Source organism: Mobula hypostoma, chromosome 14 (assembly GCF_963921235.1).
Source record: "Mobula hypostoma chromosome 14, sMobHyp1.1, whole genome shotgun sequence".
Taxonomy (NCBI): domain Eukaryota; kingdom Metazoa; phylum Chordata; class Chondrichthyes; order Myliobatiformes; family Myliobatidae; genus Mobula; species Mobula hypostoma.
In genome coordinates this window covers 1,113,176-1,131,880 of record NC_086110.1, presented here as the reverse complement: position 1 = coordinate 1,131,880, position 18,705 = coordinate 1,113,176, and the positions used below count along the sequence as shown (strand labels likewise).

The 18,705-nt window shown below is 45.2% G+C and overlaps 1 protein-coding gene across 1 annotated transcript in view; it reads left to right on the top strand.

Moving 5' to 3' along the window:
- LOC134356053 (septin-7-like) overlaps positions 1 to 18,705 on the top strand; it is a 90,969-nt gene that overhangs the window by 38,665 nt on the left and 33,599 nt on the right. The window lies entirely within an intron of this gene.

Here is an 18,705-nt window from a genome sequence, read left to right as displayed (position 1 = left end):
GGGCAGGATCAGGCACTATCTCACCACTTCAGCAGCTGTCCGGGTCAATGGATTATTCTTGCCCAGTGGCTGGAGAAGTGGTTATTGCAGATTGATGAGAAGTGACAGAATAAGTTTTGTAAGAGAGAGCTAGTTTTGGAAGTTGTTGAACCAGACTTCTAAGAGAGGAGGGGATGCTGTGTTTTAAAATTAGATTGGAGGCTGAAAAACATTGTGATTAATGCATATTAGTAGAATCATAGAACAACAGAGCATAGATACAGGCCCTTTGGCCCAACAAATCCAAGACATTCATGGTGCCCACTCAGCAAGTCGTAATTTCCTGCATTTAGCCCATATCCCTCTAAGCCCTGCTCTTTTATGTACCTGTCCAAGTGCTTCTTAAATACTGTTGTACCAGCTGCAACCACTTCTTCAGGCAGCTCATCCCATGTACTCTCCCCTCTGCATGAAAAGCTGCCCTGCAAGTCCCTTTTAAAATGTTCCCCTCTCACTCTAAATAACCATACAACATTTACAGCATGGAAACAGGCTATCTCAGCCCTTCTAATCCGTGCCAAACTCTTACTCTCACCTAGTCCCACTGAGCTGCACTCAGCCCATAACCCTCCATTCCTTTCCTGTCCATATATCTATCCAATTTAACTTTAAATGACAACATCGAACCTCCCTCAACCACTTCTGCTGAAAGCTCGTTCCACACAGCTACCACTCTCTGAGTAAAGAAGTTCCCCCTCCTGTTACCCCTAAACTTTTGCCCTTTAACTCTCAACTCATGTCCTCTTGTTTGAATCTCCCCCACTCTCAATGGAAAAAGCCTATCCACATCAACTCTATCTATCCCCCTCATAATTTTGAATACCTCTATCAAGTCCCCCCTCAAACTTGTACGTTCCAAAGAATAAAGACCCAACTTGTTCAACCTTTCTCTGTAACTTAGGAGATGAAACCCAGGTAACATTCTAGTAATTCTCTGTGGTCTCTCAATTTTGTTGACATCTTTCCTATAATTCGGTGACGAGAACTGTACACAATACTCCAAATTTGGCCTTACCAATGCCTTGAACAATTTCAACATTACATCCCAACTCCTATACTCAATGCTCTGATTTATAAAGGCCAGCATACCAAAAGCTTTCAATAAGATTTGTCAAACATGACTTTCCACACACAAATCCATGTTGACTGTTCCTAATCAGACCCTGTCCATACAGATAACTATATATACCATCTCTAAGAATACTTTCCATCAGTTTACCCACCACTGACATCAAACTCACAGGCCGATAATTGCTAGGTTTAATCTTAGAACCCTTTTTAAACAATGGAACCACATGAGCAATACGCCAATCCTCCGGTGCCATCCCTGTTTCTAATGACATTTGTAATATTTCTGTCAGAGCCCCTGTTATTTCCACACTAACTTCCCTCAAGGTCCCAGGGAATATCCTATCAGGACCCGGAGACTTATCCACTTCTATATTCCTTAAAAGCGCCAGTAATCCCTCTTCTTTAATCATCATAGTTTCCATAACTACCCTACTTGTTTCCCTTACCTTACACAATTCAATATCCTTCTCCTTGGTGAATACCGAAGAAAAGAAATTGTTCAAAATCTCCCCCATCTCTTTTGGCTCTGCACATAGCCATCCACTCTGATTCGCTAAGGGACCAATTTTATCCTTTACTATCCTTTCGCTATTAATATAACTGTAGAAATCCTTTGGATTTATTTTCACCTTACTTGCCAAAACAACCTCAGATCTTCTTTTAGCTTTTCTAATTTCTTTCTTAAGATTCTTTTTACATTGTTTATATTCCTCGAGCATCTCATTTACTCTAAGCTGCCTATATTTATTGTAGATCTCTCTCTTTTTCCAAACCAAGTTTCCAATATCCCTTGAAAACCATGGCTCTCTCAAACTTTTAACCTTTCCTTTCAACCGAACAGGAACATAAAGTTTCTGTATCCTCAAAATTTCACCTTTAAATGACCTCCATTTCTCTATTACATCCTTCCCATAAAACAAATTGTCCCAATCCACTCCTTCTAAATCCTTTCGCATCTCTTCAAAGTTAGCCTTTCTCCCATCAAAAATCTCAACCCTGGGTCCAGTCCTATCCTTCTCCATAATTATATTGAAACTAATGGCATTGTGCTCACTGGACCCGAAGTGCTCCCCGACACATACCTCTGTCACCTGACCTATCTCATTCCCTAACAGGAGATCCAACACTGCCCCTTCTCTAGTTGGTACCTCTATGTATTGCTGCAAAAAATTATCTTGCACACATTTTACAAACTCCAAACCATCCAGCCCTTTTACAGAATGGGTTTCCCAGTCTGTGTGGAAAATTAAAATCTCCCACAATCACAACCTTGTGCTTATAACAAATATCTGCTATCTCCTTACAAATTTGCTCATCCAATTCTTGCTCCCCATTCGGTGGTCTATAATACACCCCTATAAGTGTTACTACACCTTTCCCATTCCTCAATTCCACCCAAATAGCCTCCCTAGACGAGCCCTCTAATCTATCCTACCAGAGCACCGCTGTAATATTTTCTCTGACAAGCAATGCAACACCTCCCCCTCTTGCCCCTCCGATTCTATGGCACCTGAAGCAACGAAATCCAGGAATATTTAGTTGCCAATCACACCCCTCCTGCAACCACGTTTCACTAATGGCTAAAACATCATATTTCCAGGTATCTATCCATGCTCGAAGCTCATCCACCTGTCTTACAATGCTCCTAGCATTAAAATAGATGCATTTAAGAAACTCTCCACCTCTTACTCACGGTTTATCCCTGATGGTGCAAACAACTTTGTTATCTTTTTCTTCCTTCTCCCCTACAACTTTGCTCTGGGTTCTCCTGTTCTCTGTCCCCTGCCTATCCTCCCTCACATACTGTCTACTAGCTTTCTCTGTTTGTGAACTAACCTCTTCTCTCCTAGTCTCTTCAATTTGATTCCCACTCCCCAATCATTCTAGTTTAAAGTCTCCCCAGTAGCCTTCGCAAATCTTCCTGCCAGGATATTGGTCCCCCTAGGATTGAAGTGCAACCCGTCATTTTTGTACAGGTCACACCTGCGCCAAAAGAGGTCCCAATGATCCAGAAACTTGAATCTGTGCCCCCTGCTCTAATCCCTCAGCTACGCATTTATCCTCTACCTCATTCCATTCCTACTCTCACTGTCGCGTAGCACAGGCAGTAATCCCGAGATTACTACCTTTGCGGTCCTTCTTCTCAACCCCCTTCCTAACTCCCTAATTCTCCTTTCAGGACCTCTTCCCTTTTCCTACCTATGTCATTGGTACCTATATGTACCACGACCTCTGGTTCCTCACCCTCCCACTTCAGGATATCTTGGACGCGATCAGAAACATCCCGGTCCCTGGCACCAGGGAGGCAAACTACCATCCGGGTCTCCTGACTGCATCCACAGAATCGCCATCTGACCCCCTAACTATCGAGTCCCCTATTACTACTGCCCTCCTCTTCCTTTCCCTACCCTTCTGAGCTACAGGGCCGGACTCTGTGCTGGAGGCATGGCTACTGTTGCTTCCCCCAGGTTAGCTATCCCCCACAACAGTAATCAAACAGGAGTACTTATTGTCAAGGGGCACAGCCACTGGGGTACTCTCTAGTACCTGACACTTCCCCTTCCCTCTCCTAACCATGACCCACTTGTCTGTCTCCTGTGGCCCTGGTGTGACCACCTGCCTGTAACTCCTCTCTATCAACTCCTCACTCTCCCTGACCAGACGAAGGTCATCTAGCTGCAGCTCCAGTTCCCTAACATGGTCCCTTAGGAGCTACATCTTGGTGCACCTGGCGCAGATGTGGACGTCCGGGAGGCTAGGAGACTCCAGGACCTCCCACATCCGACACCAAGAACAGCAAGCTGCGCTCACCCTCATACTTCCCCCTTTCCTCAAATGACAGGAAAAATTGAAAACCAAGCCTACTTTGCCTCGCCTATTTCCACCTAAGCCCATTGAGCCAGAGCCCTTAAGCCTTTACTCTGCTCCCAGCTCACTCTGCTGCCCGCAAAACGATGCTGCCTGCTATATAAGACTGTGTTCCTTTTAAATCTTCCGTGCTTCACTGCTAGACGTCACACGCCTGCGCAGTCCCGCCTCTCTTAACTCCAATGATAAGAAGAAAACATCAAAATGGCTCCCGCCGCACTCCCGCTCTGATAGTCAGACTTGTTCTCCGAAATCTATGTGCCCTAGTTCTGTCTTGCCTGTGCTGGGAGAAAAGACTGTTGCCACCTCTCTCGTCTATGTCTCTCGTAATTTTAAACATTTTTGTAAGGCCACCCCACATTCTTCTGCATAGCAAAGACGAAAGACCTAACCTAGCCAATTTCTCTCTATAACTCAGGCCCTCTCGTCCCAGCAACATCCTCAGAAGTATTTTGTGCACTCTTTCCAGTTTACCCACATCCTTCCTCAAAGGGTGACCAAATCTCCACACAGTATTCCAACTGCAGCTTCACCAAGGCTTGCATAACTGCAGCATAATGCCCCAACTCCTGTACTCGATAACCAGACTGAAGGCCAACATTCCAAATCCCTTTTTTACCACCCACATCTACGTGAGACTCTCATTTTCAATGTAATAAGCCCCTGTCCATTGTGCTGCCTAATGCCCTACCATTCTATAGTGTAAGTCCTACATTAGTTTGATATATCAACAAGGATCACTTTACATTCTGGTATCTTCACAGTCTCCCATGTTTGTGATTCACCTCACATTTTCCTGTGTTAAAATCCACTTGTCACTCCACCCACTTTCCTGGTAATCCACACTCAGTGGCCATCTTATTCGGCACACCGTTCAACCCACTGTGCTCTCCTGCTGCTGTAGCCCATCCACTCCAACGTTTGATGTGTTGGACATTCGGAGGTGCTCTTCTGCGCACCACTGTTGAAATGTTTGGTTATTTGAGTTACTGGTAGCTTGAACTAGTTTGGCCATTCTCCTCTAATCCCTCTCATTGACAAGGCTGTGGAACTGCTATCACTGGACTTCTTTGTTTTTTTTGTACTGATCTCTGTAAACTATATAAAAAAAAGAGGTGGGGTCCAAGGGTTCAAAGTCCATTTAGGAATCGGATGGCAGAATGGAAGAAGCTGTTCCTGAATCACTGAGTGTGTGCCTTTAGGCTTCTGTACCTCCTACCTGATGGTAACAGTGAGAAAAGGGCATGGCCTTGGGTGCTGGTGGTCCTTAATAATGGACGCTGCCTTTCTGAGACACCGCTTCTTAAAAGATGTCGTGGGTACTTTGTAGGCTAGTACCCAAGATGGAGCTGACTAAATTTACAACCCTCTGCAGCTTCTTTCAGTCCAGTGCAGTAGCCCCCCCATACCAGACAGTGATGCAGCCTGTCAGAATGCTATCCACAGTACATCTACAGAGGTTTCTGAGTGTATTTGTTGACGTACCAAGTCTTTTCATACTCCTGATAAAGTATAGCTGCTGTCTTGCCTTCTTTATAACTACATCAATATGTTGGGACCGGGTTAGACCCTCAGAGATCTTGACACCCAGAAAACCACAGAAACTACAGCACAGAAACAGGCCTTTTGGCCCTTCTTGGCTGTGCCGAACCATTTTCTGCCTAGTCCCACTGACCTGCACACGGACCATATCCCTCCATACACCTCCCATCCATGTATCTGTCCAAATTATTCTTAAATGTTAAAAAAGAACCTGCATTTACCACCTCATCTGGCAGCTCATTCACACTCCCACCACTCTCTGTGTGAAGAAGCCCCCTCTAATGTTCCCTTTAAACTGTTCCCCCCTCACCCTTAACCCATGTCCTCTGTTTTTTTTCTCCCCTTGCCTCAATGGAAAAAGCCTGCTTGCATTCACTCTATCTATACCCATCATAATTTTATATACCTCTATCAAATCTCCCCTCATTCTTCTACGCTCCAGGGAATAAAGTCCTAACCTATTCAACCTTTCTCTGTAACTGAGTTTCTCAAGTCCTGGCAACATCCTTGTAAACCTTCTCTGCACTCTTTCAACCTTATTTATATCCTTCCTGTAATTTGGTGACCAAAATTGAACACAATACTCCAGATTCGGCCTCACCAATGCCTTATACAAACTCATCATAACATTCCAGCTCTTATACTCAATACTTTGATTAATAAAGGCCAATGTACCAAAAGCTCTCTTTACGACCCTATCTACCTGTGATGCCACTTTTAGGGAATTTTGTATCTGTATTCTCAGATCCCTCTGTTCTACTGCACTCCTCAGTGCCTTACCATTAACCCTGTATGTTCTACCTTGGTTTGTCCTTCCAACGTGCAATACCTCACACTTGTCAGTATTAAACTCCATCTGCCATTTTTCAGCCCATTTTTCCAGCTGGTCCAAGTCCCTCTGCAGGCTCTGAAAACCTTCCTCACTGTCTACTACACCTCCAATCTTTGTATCATCAGCGAATTTGCTGATCCAATTTACCACATTATCATCCAGATCATTGATATAGATGACAAATAACAATGGATCCAGCACTGATCCCTGTGGCACACCACTAGTCACAGGCCTCCACTCAGATTTACCACCTCTCCATGTATACCTAGCGACTGAATTTTCCTAACTAACCTCCCATGCGGGACCTTGTCAAAGGCCTTACTGAAGTGCATGTAGACAATATCCACTGCCTTCCCTTCATCCACTTTCCTGGTAACCGCCTCGAAAAACTCCAATAGATTGGTCAAACATGACCTACCACGCACAAAGCCATGTTGACTCTCCCTAATAAGTCCCTGTCTATCCAAATGCTTTTAAATTCTGTCTCTTAGTACTCCCTCCAAATAACTTACCTACTACTGACGTTAAAGTCACCGGCCTATAATTTCCCGGATTACTTTTCGATCCTTTTTTAAACAATGGAACAACATGAGCCACTCTCCAATCCTCCGGCACGTCACCTGTAGACAGCGACATTTTAAATATTTCTGCCAGGGCCCCTGCAATTTCAACACTAGTCTCCTTCAAGGTCCGAGGAAACACCCTGTCAGGTCCCAGGGATTTATCCACTTTAATTTTCCTCAAGACAGCAAGCACCTCCTCCTTTTCAATCTGTACAGTTTCCATGATCTCACTACTTGTTTCCCTTAATTCCATAGACTTCATGCCAGTTTCCTTAGTAAATACAGACGCAAAAAACCTATTTAAGATCTCCCCCATTTCCTTTGGTTCCGCACATAGCCGACCACTCTGATCTTCAAGAGGACCAATTTTATCCCTTACAATCCTTTTGCTCTTAATTTACCTGTAAAAGCTCTTTGGATTATCCTTCACTTTGACTACCAAGGCAACCTCATGTCTTCTTTTAGCCCTCCTGATTACTTTGTTAAGTATTTTCTTGCACTTTTTATACTCCTCAAGCATCTTATTTACTCTCTGTTTCCTATACATGTCATACAACTCCCTCTTCTTCTTTATCAGAGTTGCAATATCCCTTGAGAACCAAGGTTCCTTATTCCTATTCACTTTGCCTTTAATCCTGACAGGAACATACAAACTCTGCACTCTCAAAATTTTTCCTTTGAAGGCTTCCCACCTACCGATCACACCTTTGCCAGAGAACAACCTGTCCCAATCCACGTTTTTTTAGATCCTTTCTCATTTCTTCAAATTTGGCCTTCTTCCAGTTCAGAACGTCAACCCTAGGACCAGATCTATCCTTGTCCATGATCAAGTTGAAACCAATGGTGTTATGATCACTGGAACCAAAGTGTTCCCCTACACAGACTTCGGTCACTTCTCCTAACTCGAAACTTGAAACTGCTCTGTCTCTATGCTTCTGATCCTTCTATGAGGATTGGTATAGAAACATAGAAAACCTACAGCATAATACAGGCCCTTCGGCCCACAATGCTGTGCCGAAAACGTTCTTACTTTAGAAATTACCTAAGGTTACCTGTAGCCCTCTATTTTTCTAAGCTCCATGTACCTATCCAAGAATCTCTTAAAAGACCCTCTCTTATCCAGCTCCACCATTGTCGCCGGCAGCCTATTCCATGCACTCACCACTCTCTGTAAAAAAAAAACACAAACACTTACCCCTGACATCTCCTCTGTACCTATTTCCAAGCACCTTAAAACTGTGCCCTCTCATGTTAGCCATTTCAGCCCTGGGAAAAAGCCTTTGACTATCCACACAATCAATGCGTTCCATTGGGCTGCTGGTGTAAAGTTTTCATTGTAGCTGTATTTCATATCCGTACGTGTGAAAGTAAACTTGACTAAATTAACAGCAGCATTTTTAAAAATTCATGTTTATGAACATATTGCGCAGTATTACAAATTTCTGGTAAACCTGGCAACTGAGGACTGTAGGAAATGGAACCACGCATAGTTTAAGCAGAATGTGGGAAACGGGACTGAGGTGAATTGAATGGAAACACAGGAATTAGACAGCTAACACGAAAGGTAACCTGGCAAATGTTACCTGGTGAGTGAGATGTCAAATCATCAGGACTCTTCACTTGTCAGATTATTGGAGTTGTACTGTAACAAAACTCTGGTCTTCTAGGTTCACACTAATCAATGCAAGCACAATTTCAAACAGTAATTACTGAAGAACATGCACATTGTATTATAAGTTCACATCTTTTATCAGACAACTTGATGTTAAATAACCCACGCTTACCCAATTTCGTCAAATTGAGTAACAGGCGTAATACATACTATCTAATTCTCCTTACTCCTAACTGGATTTATCCGTAAATCTAGTTCCGTTAGATTGATCAGATGGAATAAGCTAGAAATTTCTTTCAAAGATGGAATGTTAAAGTACAAGCTTAATTTTTCCAGTGACTGGAAACACTCCAAACCCTGCACAAGGAAAGATTGGTATTCGTGAAACGGCTGACACTTTTGAATTTAATATTGCACTTTCAAATTCATCAACTTTGCCTCCAACTTCCACCCTACCCTCAAATTCTGCACTTTTCCTACAGGACATCAACGACTGCATTGGTGCTGGTTCCTGCACTTTATGCTGAACTCGTCCACTTCATCCTCTTTGCCCCCACCTTCCACCCTGCCCGTAAATTTATCTGGTCCATTTCTGACACCCCTCCCCTTTCTCGATCTCACTGTCTCTGTCTCTGAAGACGGCTTATCTACTATTATACTTTATTGTCGCTAAACAATTGATACTAGAACGTACAATCATCACAGCAATATTTGATTCTGCGCTTCCCGCTCCCTGGATTACAAATATTAAATATTAAAATAGTAAAAATTAGTAAATATTAAAATTTTAAATTATATATTATAAATAGAAAATAGAAAAATGGAAACTAAGGTAGTGCAAAAAAACCGAGAGGCAGGTCAGGATATTTGGAGGGTATGGCCCAGATCCGGGTCACGATCCGTTCAGCAATCTTATCACAGTTGGAAAGAAGCTGTTCCCAAATCTGACCGTACGAGTCTTCAACCTGTGCCGTGTTCACGATCTTCTGCAGCCTCTTTCAGTCTTGGACAGGACAACTTGCATACCAGATTGTGATACACGCTAGAAGAATGCTTTCTACGGTGCATCTATAAAAATTAGTGAGGGTTTTAGGGGTCAGGCCAAATTTCTTTAGTTTTCTCAGGAAGTAAAGGCACTGGTGGGCCTTCTTGGCAGTGGACTCTGCTTAGTTGGACCAAGTCAGGTCATTTGTGATATTGACCCCGAGGAACTTAAAGCTTTTGACCTGTTCCACTTGCGCACCACCGATGTAAGTTGGGTCGTGCGGTCCGCTACTCCTTCTGAAGTCAACAACCATTTCCTTCGTCTTGCTGATGTTGAGGGATAGGTTATTGTCTTTGCACCATGCCACCAGGTTCTTAATTTCCTCTCTGTACTCAAACTCATCATTACCTGAGATACGGCCTACAATTGTTGTGTCATCAGCAAACTTATATATTGAGTTTGATGGAAACTTACTACACAATCATGGGTGTACAGTGAGTACAGCAGGGGGCTGAGTACACAGCCTTGTGGGGCACGGGTGCTCAGAGTGATTGTAGAGGAGAGCTTGTCCCCTATTTTTACAGCCTGGGTCCTGTCTGTGAGGAAGTTGAAAATCCAGCTGCAGATCTGAGTGCTAAGGCCCAGGTTCCGGAGCTTAGGAATCAGTTTATTTGGAATGATGGTATTAAAGGCAGAGCTGTAGTCAATGAGAAGGAGCCTTATGTATGCGTCTTTATTCTCCAGGTGTTCTAAGGAGGAATGTAGAGCCGGAGAGATGGCATCTGCCGTTAACCTGTTGCTCTGGTAGGCGAATTGCAAAGTGTCGAGGTTGACCGGTAGGCTGTGGTTGATGTGTGCCATAACCAATCTCTCGAAGCACTTCATAGCAATTGATGTCAGAGCCACAGGTCGATAGTCATTCAGGCATGCCACCTTGCTCTTCTTCGGCACTGGGATTATCGTTGCCTTCTTAAAACCCGAGGGGATCTTAGACTGAATCAAGGAGCAGTTGAAGATGTCAGCAAACACTCCAGCTAGCTCCCTTGCACAGGCCCGGAGAACCCGTCCTGGGACGCCATCTGGGCCCGTTGCCTTCCTTGGATTTATCTTCAGGAAGGCCTTCTAGCATCTTCCTCGGTGACAATGAATCTCGATGCCGCCAGGTCCGGTTCATCCGGGGGGAGCGGGATGCTCCTCTTCTGTTCGAATCTTGCGTAGAATACGATAAGTTCATCAGGAAGGGAAGTGCCACAGTTATTGATATTCCCAGCCTTTTCTTTGCGCCCAGTGATCTCACTTAGACCCTGCCATAGTCTACTGGCATCCCTTTGGTTAGCCTGGGCTTCCAGCTTGGCTCGATACTGCCTCTTGGTGCACTTAATGGCTTTCCGGAGTTCACGCCTGGATTCCGTGTAGTGACTGGTATCCCCAGACCAAAAAGCCGCAGCTCTAGCCTTTAAAAGGTACTTGACCTCATAATTCATCCAAGGTTTCCGGTTAGGGAATACCTGGATCGTCTTGCGAGACGCAAAACCCACTGACTCTCACAACTAGCTGGACTAGACCCCTTTTCACCCTGCTACTTGTAGAAATGCTGTCCCCTTCTCTCATTTCCACCGTCTCCACTGCATCTGCTCTCAGGATGAGGCGTTTCATTCTAGAACAAGGGAGATGTCTTCCTTCTTCAAAGAAAAGGGCATCCCTTCCTCCACCATCAATGCTGCCCTCAACCATAACTCTTTCATTTCATGCATGTCTGTTCTTACCCCATTCTCCCACCACCCTACCAAGGATAGGATTCCTCTTGTCCCAGCATCCAGCACATAATTCTCCAAAACTTCCACTGTCTCCAATGGGATCCCAGCACCAAGCACGTCTTTCCCTCCCCCTACTTTCTGATTTCATAGAACATAGAATAGTACAGCACAGTACAGGCCCTTCAGCCCACAGTGTTGTGCCGACCCTCAAACCCTGCCTCCCATATAAGCCCCCAACTTAAGTTCCTCCATATACCTGTCCCGTAGTCTCTTAAACTTCACGAGTGTATCTGCCTCCACCACTGACTCAGGCAGTGCATTCCACGCACCAACCACTCTCTGAGTAAAAAACCTTCCTCTAATATCCCCCTTGAACTTCCCACCTCTTACCTTAAATCCATGTCCTCTTGTATTGAGCAGTGGTGCCCTGGGGAAGAGGCACTGGCTATCCACTCTATCTATTCCTCTTATTATCTTGTACACCTCTATCATGTCTCCTCTCATCCTCCTTCTCTCCAAAGAGTAAAGCCCTAGCTCCCTTAATCTCTGATCATACTGCATACTCTCTAAATCAGGCAGCATCCTGGTAAATCTCCTCTGTACCCTTTCCAATGCTTCCACATCCTTCCTATAGTGAGGTGACCAGAACTGGACACAGTACTCCAAGTGTGGCCTAACCAGAGTTTTATAGAGCTGCATCATTGCATCGTGACTCTTAAACTCTATCCCTCGACTTATGAAAGCTAACACCCCATAAGGTTTCTTAACTACCCTATCTACCTGTGAGGCAACTTTCAGGGATCTGTGGACATGTACCCCCAGATCCCTCTGCTCCTCCACACTACCAAGTATCCTGCTATTTACTTTGTACTCTGCCTTGGAGTTTGTCCTTCCAAAGTGTACCACCTCACACTTCTCCAGGTTGAACTCCACCTGCCACTTCTCAGCCTACTTCTGCATCCTATCAATGTCTCTCTGCAATCGTTGACAATCCTCTACACTATCTACAACACCACCAACCTTTGTGTCGTCTGCAAACTTGCCTACCCACCCTTCTACCCCAACATTTAGGTCGTTAATAAAAATCACAAAAAGTAGAGGTCCCAGAACAGATCCTTATGGGACACCACTAGTCACAATCCTCCAATCTGAATGTACTCCCTCCACCACGACCCTCTGCCTTCTGCAGGTGAGCCAATTCTGAATCCACCTGGCCAAACTTCCCTGGATCCCATGCCTTCTGACTTTCTGAATAAGCCTACTATGTGAACCCTTGTCAAATGTCTTACTAAAATCCATATAGATCACATCCACTGCACTACCCTCATCTATATGCCTGGTCACCACCTCAAAGAACTCTATCAGGCTTGTTAGACATAATCTGCCCTTCACAAAGCCATGCTGACTGTCCCTGATCAGACCATGATTCTCTAAATGCCCACGGATCCTATCTCTAAGAATCTTTTCTAATAGCTTTCCCACCACAGACGTAAGGCTCACTGGTCTATAATTATCTGGACTATCCCTACTACCTTTTTTAACAAGGGGACAACATTCGCCTCCCTCCAGTCCTCCGGGACCATTCCCGTGCACAACGAGGACATAAAGATCCTAGCCAGAGGCTCAGCAATCTCTTCCCTTGCCTTGTGGAGCAGCCTGGGGAATATTCCATCAGGCCATGGGGACTTATCCGTCCTAATGTATTTTAACAACTCCAACACCTCCTCTCCCTTAATATCAACATGCTCCAGAACATCAACCTCACTCAGATTGTCCTCACCATCATCAAGTTCCCTCTCATTGGTGAATACCGAAGAGAAGTATTCATTGAGGACCTCGCTCACTTCCACAGCCTCCAGGCACATCTTCCCACCTTTATCTCTAATCGGTCCTACCTTCACTCCTGTCATCCTTTTTTTCTTCACATAACTGAAGAATGCCTTGGGGTGTTCCTTTACCCTACTCGCCAAAGCCTTCTCATGCCCCCTTCTTGCTCTTCTCAGCCCCTTCTTAAGCTCCTTTCTTGCTTCTCTATATTCCTCAATAGACCCATCTGATCCTTGCTTCCTCAACCTCATGTATGCTGCTGCCTTCCACCTGACTAGATTTTCCACCTCACTTGTCACCCATGGTTCCTTCACCCTACCATTCTTTATCTTCCTCACAGGGACAAATTTATCCCTTACATCCCGGAAGAGATCTCTAAACATCGACCACATGTCCATAGTACATTTCCCTCCAAAAACATCATCCCAATTCACACCCGTAAGTTCTAGCCTTATAGCCTCATAATTTGCCCTTCCCCAATTAAAGATTTTCCTGTCGTCTCTGATTCTGTCCTTTCCCATGATAATGCTAAAGGCCAGGGAGCAGTAGTCACTGTCCCCCAGATGCGCACCCACTGAGACCTGTGACCTGACCAGGTTCAATACCTAGTACTGGATCTAGTATGGCATTTCCCCTAGTTGGCCTGTCCATATACTGTGACAGGAATCCGTCCTGGACACACTTAACAAACTCTGCCCCATCTAAACCCTTGGAACTAATCAGGTGCCAATCAATATTAGGGAAGTTAAAGTCACCCATGATAACAACCCTGCTATTTTTGCACCTTTCCAAAATCTGCCTCCCAATCTGCTCCTCTGTATCTCTGCTGCTACCAGGGGGCCTATAGAATACCCCCAATAAAGTAACTGCTCCCTTCCTGTTCCTGACTTCCACCCATACTGACTCAAAAGAGGATCCTGCTACATTACCTGCCCTTTCTATAGCTGTAATAGTATCCCTGACCAGTAATGCCACCCCTCCTCCCCTTCCCCCCCCCCCATCCCTTTTAAAGCACCGAAATCCAGGAATATTGAGAATCCATTCCTGTCCTGGTGCCAGCCAAGTCTCTGTAATGACCACTACATCATAATTCCATGTATGTATCCAAGCTTCAGTTCATCACCTTTGTTCCTGATGCTTCTTGCATTGAGGTACACACATTTCAGCCCTTCTACCTTACTGTCTTTACACCGTTTATTCTGCTTCTCTTTCCTGAAAGTCTCTCTATATGTTAGATCTGGCTTTACTCCATGCACTTCTTTCACTGCTCTATCGCTCTGGGCCCCATCCCCCTTGAAAATTAGTTTAAACCCTCCCGACCCATGCTAGCAAACCGACCTGCAAGAATATTGGTCCCCTTCGAGTTCAGGTGCACTCCATCCAATCTGTACAGGTCCCACCTTCCCCTGAAGAGATCCCAATGATCCAAAAATCTAAAACCCTGCTCCCTGCACCAACTCCTCAGCCACGCATTCAACTGCCATCTCCTCCAATTCTTACCTTCACTATCACGTAGCACTGGCAGCAATGCTGAGAACGTCACCCTTGAGGTCCTGTTCTTCAGCCTTCTGCCTAGTTCCCGAAACTCACACTTCAGGACCTCATCCTTCTTCCTGCCTATGTCGTTGCTCCCAACATGTATCACGACTTCTGGCTGATTTCCCGCTCGTACCAGGATGTTGTGCACCCGGTCAGAGACATCCCGGACCCTGACACCTGGGAGGCAATAAACCATGCGGGTGTCCTTCTCACATCCACAAATTCTCCTGTCTGCTCCCCTGACTATAGAGTCTCCAATAGACAGCTCTCCTCTTCTCCGTCCCACCTTTCTGCACCACTGGGTCAGACTCAGTGCCGGAGGCCCTGCCATCGTGGCTCACACCTGGTCTGTTGTCCCCACCAACAGTATCCAGGACAGTAAACTTATTATTCAGGGGAATGGCTACAAGTGTGCTCTGCACTACCTGTCTGCTCACCTTCCTGCTTCCGACAGCCTAGGCGTGACTACCTCCCTGTAACTCTCATCTATGACTCCCTTATGAGTCGAGGGTTATCCAGCTGCTGCTCCAGATTCCTTACATGGTCTTCCAGTTCGCCCAGCCATATGCACTTCTGGCTGATGTGACTCTGCAGGAGAGGGGCGTTCCCCAAGACTGCCACATCTCACATGGGAGGCACATCACCGTCTCAGGAGACATTATAAAGACTAACTGCGAGCTAGCTTGTCCTCCGCCTCTTCTCGTCGAAGCCTCTCGAGTCAAAGCCTCAAAGCTCCACTCCTTCACTAGCCCACTCACACACTGGCCGCTTTCCATAGGGATCGCTCCCTATGTGACTCCTTTGTCCATTCAACCTTCCCCACTGATCTCCCTCCTGGCACTTATCTTTGTAAATAGAACAAGTGCTACAGCTGCCCCTATACCTCCTCCATCACTACCATTCAGGGCTCCAAACAGTCCTTCCAGGTGAGGTGACACTTCACTTGAGTCTGCTGGAGTCATATACTGTGTCCAGTGCTCCCAGTGTGGCCTCCTGTCTATCGGTGAGACCCGACGTAGATTGGGAGTCTGCTTCGCCGAATGTGTTCCCTCGTCTTACCCTTCCTGAAGTCCACAATCAGCTCTTTTGTCTTACTGACGTTGAGAGCCAGGTTGTTGCTGTGGCACCACTCCACTAGCTGGCACATCTCACTCCTGTACACCCCCTCGTTAGCACCTGAGATTCTATCAACAATGGTTGTATCATCAGCACATTTATAGATGGTATTTGAGCCAATGCTAGCCACACAGTCATGGGTATACAGAGAGTAGAGCAGTGGGCTAAGCACACACCTCTGAGGTGCACCAGTGTTGATCATCAGCGAGGAGGAGATGTTATCACCAATCCGCCCAGATTGTGGTCTTCCGGTTAGGAAGTTGAGGGTCCAATTGCAGAGGGAAGTACGGAGGTCCAGTTTCTGCAATTTCTCAATCAGGATTGTGGGAATGATGGTATTAAATGCTGAGCTATGGTTGATGAACAGCATCCTGACATAAGTAAACAACAGGAATTCTGCAGATGCTGGAAATTCAAGCAACACACATCAAAGTTGCTGGTGAACGCAGCAGGCCAGGCAGCATCTCTAGGAAGAGGTACAGTCGACGTTTCAGGCCGAGACCCTTCGTCAGGACATAAGTGTTTGTGTTGTTCAGGTGGTCTAAAGCCACATGGAGAGCCATTGAGATGGCATCTGCCATTGACCTATTGTGGCAATAGGAAAGTTGCAAGGGGTCCACGGCCTTGCTGAGGCAGGAGTTCAGTCTAGTAATGACCAACCTCTCAAAGCATTTCATCATTGTAGATGTGAGTGCTACCGGGTGATGGTCCTTAAGGCAGCTCTCGTTATTCTTCTTAGACACTGGTATAATTGTTGCGTTTTTGAAGCAAGTGGGAACTTCCACCCGTAGCAGTGACCCCTGCATCAGACCACCAATCACTGGTATTCATCTTTTTGAAACGACATTCATCCAGCACCCTCTGCTTCCCACCTCTGAGCCAATTGATTAATTGTCCATTAACTAATTAAAATAGCAATCAGTTGAGACAAGGACAAGGCTATGGTCTGTGGGAACTATGTTGTACAGCTGCTGTTAGTGTCTAGAGCAGGTGGAACTTTGCTCATGGGTTTATGAGCTGGAGTGTGAGATTTGGACACGATGCATTGTAGGGGTAAAGTTGGTGGGGAGGTTGTTATAACGTTACATGGATGTAACTTCCAACAGATAGTCACGATCTTCAGATGGAGTACTGCTGAATTAGTCCGCCAGGGAATCAGACCACAAATGAGGTAGATTTGCCTTTTCAATACGTGAAGTTGTGTGATGAGTAGCGGCTCTCTACTTCCATAAGTTGAAGCACTTGAGAGGTAATGTTGAAATGTACAAAATTTTTATGGATCTTGGTAGAGTAGATGCAGGCTGATGTTTCCTTTGGCTGTGGTGTCTGGACCCATGGATCATAGTTGTACAGCAAGGATATAGTCGTTCAGGACAGAGAAGGGGAGAACCTTCTTTACCCAGGTGGTAAGATAGTGGTGACTCAGTCACTGAGTACATTCAGCGTGGAGATTGATGGCCTTTTCAATGTTGAGGGAATCAAGCAATGGGGGTTAGTGCAGGAAAATCAACTCTCTCTGATAATTAAATACCAAGGCAGGCTTCAGGGGCTGAATACTGTCTGTTATGTTCCTTTGAAAATCCAGATGGTGGTGGAGCCTTGGCTCTTGTGCAAGTCCAAAGTCAAAGTAAATTTATTATGAAAATCCATTGTCACAAATGATTGCCCGAAGATTCATTTTCTTGCTGGTATTCACAGTAGGACAGAGAAGTACTATAGAATCAAGAGAAATACTGCACACGAACTAAGAGTGACAAACAGCCAATGTGCAAATGAAGACAATGTATGCAAATAAACATATAAGTAAATAAATAATACTGAGAACATGAGTTATAGAATCCTTCAAACTGAGTTCATAGGTTGTGGAATCAGTTCGGTGTTGAGGTAAGTTAAAGTTATTCATGCTGCTTCAGGAGCTTGATGGTTGAAGGGTAATAACTGTTCCTGAACCAGTTGGTGTGGGACCCAAGGCTCCTGTACTTCTTTCTGAATCGTAGCAATGTGAAGAAAGGTTGGCCTGGATCATCAGGGTCTTTGAGGGATCCTGCTTTTTCTGTGGTGGCGCTGCTTGTAAATTGGCTCAGTGGTGGGGAGAGCTGTGCCTGTGACGGACTTGCCTGTATCCACCAGGTTTTGTAGAATGTTCCATTGTATTGGTGTTTCCACACCAGGCTGTGATGCAACAGTAGCAAATTTCTCAGTGGTCAAAGAGGCTGAGCCTGTGCAACTTTCTAAGAAAGTAAGGCATTGTTGTGTTGCCTTTGTGATAGCACTTACATGCTGTTCCCAGGACAGATCCTCTGATAGGATAGTGCCAAAGTATTTAAAATCCAACAGGTACACAGTCCTTAAAACTTGTTTGGATGAGAGCAGAGACTGCAGAGAGGATGAGTAGCTTGAGCAGAGTATTTGTGTTCAAAAAGCAAGGTAAAGGCAATGTGTGAGGGATAGGGACGGTGTAGTGAGGGGTATGGATCCGTCGGTTTGGATGCAAGTGATTTTAGATGGTTTGCTCAGAGCCAGTGTTAAGGATATCTCCTTGGAACTGGAGAGGGATTTAAAGAAGGAGAAAGTTCTGTTGTGGTCCCTGTGGAAACTAAAGCTTTAGTGGCCATTAAGGAAGTCTGCCATTAAACTGTTACAGATTAAATTTAAAGATCGCTACCACAGAAGCAATGACCTGAATTACTACCTGTCCCATGTACAAGTTGACATTGAGTCAGTCAGATCAGAATCTTGAAATCGAGATTTAGACCATAGTGCTGTGAGGACCATAAGATATAGGAGGAGAAGTACGCCATTTGGCCCATCGAGTCTGCACCACCATTCAATCATGGGCTGATCCAATTCTTCCAGTCATCCCCGCTCCCCTGTCTTCTCCCCATACCTTTGAAGCCCTGGCTAATCAAGAACCTATTTATCTCTGCCTTAAATGCACTCAACGACTTGGCCTC